Source organism: Vicia villosa, linkage group LG1 (assembly GCF_029867415.1).
Source record: "Vicia villosa cultivar HV-30 ecotype Madison, WI linkage group LG1, Vvil1.0, whole genome shotgun sequence".
Lineage (NCBI taxonomy): Eukaryota > Viridiplantae > Streptophyta > Magnoliopsida > Fabales > Fabaceae > Vicia > Vicia villosa.
This window is the reverse complement of record NC_081180.1, coordinates 125,278,119-125,285,366: the sequence shown is the minus strand read 5'-3', so window position 1 is coordinate 125,285,366 and position 7,248 is coordinate 125,278,119.

Genomic DNA, 7,248 nt, shown 5'->3' with positions numbered 1-7,248 from the left:
TTGGCACTTTGCATATAGAATTCATTGCATATAACATTGCATCTTCAAAAGTGTAGCATATCCGTCAAAGCGGATCGTTACGCCATAGAAAAAATTCAAGCATGCATACAAAGCATAATCCAGATAGTACAAATCATCACTCAATCAAGCCGATGGTGCATCCTCACAGAAGTTGTCATCCGTATAAACTTCACTTGATATCTACTACTCCATCACAAATCTCTTCCAGCCATGGTGCCGATACCTGGTATCCCAATCCCCAGTAATTCAATCTACCAAACTCCTCAAACACTCGTCTGTGTCATTCCTTCGATACTCGTCTGTATCCACCTTTTTGATGCTCGTCTGTGTCATTCCTTCGATACTCGTCTGTATCCCCCCCCAAACACTCGTCTGTGTCATTCCTTCGATACTCGTCTGTATCCCCCCTCAAACACTCGTCTGTGTCATTCTTTCGATACTCGTCTGTATCTCTTTTGATGCTCGTCTATGTCATTCCTTCGATACTCGTCTGTATCCACCTTTTTGATGCTCGTCTGTGTCATTCTTTCGATACTCGTCTGTATCTCTTTTTGATGCTCGTCTGTGTCATTCTTTCGATACTCGTCTGTATCTTCTTTTGATGCTCGTCTGTGTCATTCTTTCGATACTCGTCTGTATCTTCTTTTGATGCTCGTATGTGTCATTCTTTCGATACTCGTCTGTATCCTCTTTTGATGCTCGTATGTGTCATTCTTTCGATACTCGTCTGTATCCTCTTTTGATGCTCGTATGTGTCATTCTTTCGATACCCGTCTGTATCTCCTTTTGATGCTCGTATGTGTCACTCTTTCGATACTCGTCTGTATCTCCCTCAAAAACAATCGTCTATGTCACTTTATCTTTCTGTCAAACCTACTCCTCTCCCAATCATTTCCATGTAAATATCAATCCCTTTGAGAACCTTGTGTTGGCACCTTGGCTACGTTACAAGTTATCACCATCCAGTTACTCACTGTAAATATTTCCATCAGAAAAATAACAATTCTCTTTCCCCAGCAGATATCAAAAACAAAAATAAAGATAACACTCACACCATCTTCTTTTCAGGACAAATTTCTGGTACTTTGATATTTAACCTTCTTCTACTCCGAATGTTCGAAAGGCTAGCGCCAACCTCACCTTCGAGTATAAGACGATTAAATAGGGGCAGCTGTCATACCCCAAATTTGTCCTACCCTTTAACTTCTAACTGGCTTAGGCTTTGCATTCATGTACATACATCACTTAGGTCATAATCCATACCCTTGCATTCATATCGTAGGTGTTATTCAAGGGCCAGCAAGAAAAAGCTCCATTGCAAAGAAGTATGATCAAAGAATGAGAAAACCGAGGTATAATCATGTGGCCCTATGTTCGTTGAAGTCCTCCTGGATTGGGGTGTCTCTCTGCTTCAAATCAGGGCATTGATTAGAGGGTACAAGCTTGCAAATCATCTGGTTCTTTAAATCAGGGTTTCTTTGACCAAAGTCAATCAGTTGACTTTCTGGTCAACATTTAATCAGAAGTGGCTTCTATGTGTGGAAAACTTCTCATACCGACTGTGTGGACGTGTTTGTTTGACTGGATGTGAGTGGAAGAGATTTAATCGGGAATTTCATCAATAGTCGGAAAAATCGGAACAGTTGACTTTTGGGTCAAAATCGGGAAAATTATTCAAATATTGACTTTTGGTGGAAAATTAATCAAGAAAAGTCGAAGAACGGATAAAATCGGGAGTTCGGCAAAAAGTTGGGAAAAATAGAAAAAAGACATTCCAACACTTAGAAAAATTTTTGATGTCTTAAATCTTGTTGAGCAGTCCACTTCTGCACCAGATTACACGTGGCAAACGACATTTTCTGGAAAAGTTTCTAACATCAAAGTTGTTCCTCTCATGGAGGAGAACAACTTTGTAGTTGGACACTTTTTCATTTGAAGCTTGTATAAAGAGTTAGAGTGGTGTGAAGTTGCTGGAAACTCATTTGAATCAAGTCACATTCCAGGTCACCAGTCAGGTCATGACCTGGCATTTTCACAAACACATGGCATGCCAAATCTCCAGTCATTTTTAGAGCTGTACAGAAGTGATATGAACGCAAACTTGGTATCATTCTCTTCTTTGCCATGTCATCTATCCAGAGAAACAAGAATTGGGACAATTGAGCAAATATTGAGTGAGATACAAGCCTTCAAAGTGGTGCCCCAACCCTGACCAAATCCTGCAGGCAGCCATGACACAGAATTCTGGGCACGCAACGCATTTCAGCGAACATGTGGTGGGCCAAATGTCAAGGTCTCTTTCTTCCTCCACAAGTCTCTATCTTAAACAAGCCCAGTTCTAAACTATTCTTTGCCATGTCCTCTATCCAATGAGACCAATACCACTGATTTTGGACATGTATTGATCGAGATAGAGAGGCTCAAAGTACGACCCTCGCAGAGTCGCAATCTGGCCATACGCGTGGGACAGCATGCTGCTGGGCGTGTGAAGTGGTAATTGCATGAGTTCAAGGCCATTTTTCTCATACTTCTAAGCCTTATTTTGAGATATTTTCAACACCAATCTTGTTCTATCCCATGCCCTCTTTGATATGACACCATTCTTGCACCATTTAACAACCCATGGTTTGAGATATAAGTGTTCAAAGTAAGCACCACAGCATGAAGAAAAAAACAAAACAACACACAATTGCACTACACACACATTAAAGTCCCACATTGGAAAAATAGAAAAAGTTGTGCTGCAAGTCCTACATTGGAAAAATGGAAAAAGAAGCATTGCAAACTAGTCCAAGTCCCACATTCAAGGATTGTGAATCACAAACCAATGGTTGGCCATATAAATAGAAACTCATACATCAACCATTTCTCACCTCCACTCTTCACTATATCACCACATAACTCTCTCTCTCTCTCTCTCTCTCTCTCTCTCTCTCTCTCTCTCTCTCTCTCTCTCTCTCTCCCCTCTCTCTCTCTCCCTCTCTCTCTCCTTTCTTCTCTCTGATCGCTCATCCTCTCTCTACACATCCTCGCTTCTCTCTTCCGCGCCGGCAAGATCATCGCAAATTCATCGCCATCATCACGAAGCTGCAAGGTTTACAAAACTCCCGCAGCCCTTCTCCATTCAAAGCTCAAACAAGTAAGCCTAAGAACTCACAATCTCATGTGCCATGGTTATGCATAATATGGATATGTGAAATAGATGTATTCTCTGTAGATTAGTGGAATAAGTTTAGATATGCAAGCTTTTTTTATTGATTATGTATGCTGGAACGTGTGAATAAGTCATTGATGTTTGCTTTGCGTTTCATGGAATGGAATTCATGGTTTGGGGGTTTAGATTCCCCTTCGTCTTGCATGATAGAGTGAGTATCTGTAAAAACCGATTGCATTTTTGGAATCTATGCGAAAAAACAAGGGAGGAGGAGGTCTCCTCCGCCGCCGGGAGGACCGGAGCCGCCGGCACCGGTGAGCTGAAGAAGTGGCGGTGCATTGATGAAGATGACGATGAACAGGCTGCATAGCCACTGTTCACGTCGCATGCTACTTTTTTTTTTTCCTTTTTTTTCTTTTTCTTTTATTTTGTTTTGTTTGCTTTTCTTTGATAGAGTAGAATATATAATGGGTGAGGTGGCGTTAAATGATTAGCTGGGCCCTCTTTTTGTCATTTAGTAACTTAGGAAATAGGTGACCAATTGATGTTTTGCAGCAAGTAATATAGTGTCACGTTTTCTATTCTCTTCCCATGCATGCAAATATATTAATTACTATATAATAAAGATGATAGTTAAATGAGACTAACTAAATTGAGTAATTGGAATATAGAAGCTGCTGGCCCATTTTCCGCTTTAAATTGTTTTAGTTCATGAAATACTACTGCACCGCCCCCCCCTTTTTTCCTCTAATAAAAACAATAATAAAAATAGTTTCTCTTTTTTTCTTTTATTGAATGATTGATTGTTTTCCATTAAATAAAAATCTCTAAAAACATTTTTCCACTAATTAGGATGTTAGAATTTTTTTAATTGACTTTAATTGTTTTTATAATTCAATAGTTCCCTTTGCATGAAAAACCATAAACCAAATAATTTGTTTTCTTAGCTTAATTCAAATTAGACTCTTGCATGAACAAAATGACATAGTTTAGGAATAATTCTCATAATTGTTTGTTTTGGGTTTTGTATAGATTTAATTCTTTTATTTTGTGAATATTCTCCTTTGTGAATTGTCTAAAATGCCCTTGGTCTTTAATATCACTTTAATCCTTTTGATTGCTTTTTCCTCCCTATTTTCCCTTAGAATAATCAATAACATAGATATAGAAATTAGGAATAGTTCCCCTTTCTCATTTTTCTTTTACAACCATAAAACATTAATAAATACTTGAATAAAATCCCCTTAAAAAACACCAACCAAAAACACTTCAAAAAACCTAATAAATGTTCAGACTCAAAACAAAAGTGAGGAAGTGATGCGAGACCTTGTAGTAGGTCCTCGTCATCATGGAATTACCCTAAAAGACACAAACCAATCATTTCTTTTTCTTTTGCCTGCTTGGCACCTAAGGGCACTGTTATCTCCGCTCCATTGCATCCTAGGTTGTCCCCTTATGCAAGAGCGCGAGCGTTAACTCCGCCCAACTAAAAAACACAAAAACAAACAGAAAATCGTGAGCCGAGCTACGGTAACTCTGATTCCTGAAAAGGATACGTAGGCAGCGGGGTAGGGCCCGTGCGAGTACAATTCTTTATTTTCCCTACATTCTGCATTCATTTCGCATATAGACATAGACATAGTACACACCCTTTAGATAGAAACAAATATAGGTGGATACCATCGAGTACGATGGGCGCGAGGGGTGCTAGTACCTTCCCCTTGCGTAACCGACTCCCGTACCTTGATTCTCTGGTCGCAAGACCCTGTTCCTTCCTTTGTCAGGTTTTCTGATATTCCTTTCCCTTATGGGATAAATATATTGGTGGCGACTCTGTTCATTTTTCGCGAGCGTGCGACAGGTTACTCTATCTTATAATAATGTAGTTCAACTCCCTCAAGGACTTTGATAGTAAAGTAAATCGACTTCTCTCCTTCGTCTTCTTCTTGACCCAGAAGTGAGCTTATTGCACTATCAGTGGCTGATATATAAAATAGAGGGGAGTTCCCTTCTTTAGGCGAGTCAACACAACCACTAGGAAATTCTTTAGCTCCTGAAATGATTTTTTTCATTCCTATGTCCACTGGAATCTCTTCAAATTCCTTAATGTTGTAGAGAAATGAATAGACTTATCACCCAAAACTAACATGAATCTGTATAATGTAGTGATCTTGTTGGTTAACTATTGAACCTATTTTAGGGAAGTCAAACTCCTCATATTGATGACCGCATAACATTCATCGAGGTTTTCCTCGATTCCTTTTGTGGTTAGCATGAACCCTATGAAATTATTGGCTTATACTCTAAAAGAGCACTTGTTAGGATTCATACGCATTTTGTATCTTCTTACATATGCTAGAGGTTCTCTTAGGTCATCGCCATGCTTTCCTTCATCTAGAGTCTTGACCACCTTGTCATTATTATAAACTTATAGGTTTCGATTAATCTCCTTAGAGAAAACGGTATCCATCAGCCTATGATAGGTCGCCTTGGTGCTCTTCCAATCTAATGGCACGAACTTATAATAGAAGTTGTTGTGGTCAGTATTATATGAGGTGTTGGAGCATCGTTGTAGTTCATCCTTATTTGATTGTAACCTGAGTATGAGTACATGAAGCTCAAAACCCAGAAACTTGAGGCCCTGTCTATCAGCATGTCGAAGCTCAACAACGGGTATGGGTCCTAGGAGCATACTAGATTAAGGTCGGTGAAATCTAAGCACATTCATCATTTTCCTGATGTCTTCTTCACCATCATTATTTTATCCAACCAAGTTAGATATCTCTATAAATCCTGCCTCCTTCATGTTCTTCACTTCTTCGAAAATAATTTACCTCTTGTCTTATCCTTTTTTACGCTTCCTCTAAGTGACAAGCTTAAGCCCGAGTTTGATTGCGAGATGATGGCACATATATTAGGGTATATTTCGACCATATCATATGGTGTCCATGCGAATAGTTCTACATTCATCTGAAGCATATGAATAATATATATCTTCTTCCTTGGTTAATGATGTCATTATCTAAGTAGTCTGATTATTCTAAGGACTTATTTGTACAATTTTCAACTCCTTCATTGGTGTCAACCTGTTTTCCAAGGAGTAAGCCTTAGGGTCTTAATCAACATATTTTGACCCTATGGGCGATTTGTGACGGGGTTACCTCACTTGTTTTTTAAACCTTAAGTTATCTCGATAACATTTTCTAGGGAGGAAATGCTTTTCTAAGATATACAGAAAGATCAGGGTGTACATTATTTATTTTAACTTGTTTAGGTAACCTTACCACCATTATTGTGCTCTTTGATATGTAATCGCCAAACTTTTAATTAAGGTATTTGTGTTCTGTTTTTGCCTTGTTGTGTGTACTTTGCTTAAGTCGATCATGAGTTTTTTGTGTACATTTTGATCAGTTGTAGTTATTTTAATCAGTTGTAGTTACTTAGTGTCGCACGCCCCATAGGGAGTCGCTCGTAGGCTTATGATTTTCTGTAGGATATTAGTAAAAACCCCGTAGAAAATCGTCCATAGATGCATTTGGGTTCCAACAAATACCCCTTGGAAATTCACTTGTAAGCACAAGGTTTTCCATAGAGTTTTAATAAATTTCTCGTAGGGGGTTGTCCGTAGGCACAAGAATCTTCCGTAGAGTTCCAAGTCCAACCCCTACCCGTAGGTACAAGAATCTTCCATAGAGTTCCAATAAACGCCTTGTAAAAAATCATCCATAGGTGCAAGGTTTCCTGTAAAGTTCCAGCAAATACCCCATAGAGAGTTGCTCATACGCGCAAGATTCCTGCTGGGTTCTTGGTATACAACACAGCTAATTAAAATACTTATTACGCTTCATTAAAAATCTTTGTCCTTGCAAGCAAAAAGAGTGTAACCCTATGTGATGATGCTTTATTGATCATAATATTAGTTACACGATGTCTAGCATCAAAAGCTTTGTTCAACTATAATAGTATCTTAAGTCAAAGTTTGAGGTTTTCAAAACCTCATCAAAAGCTTTGTTCAACTATGTTCAGGGTTCCAGGTTCTCAAAACTTCTTCACCTTCCGTTTATATCATACTC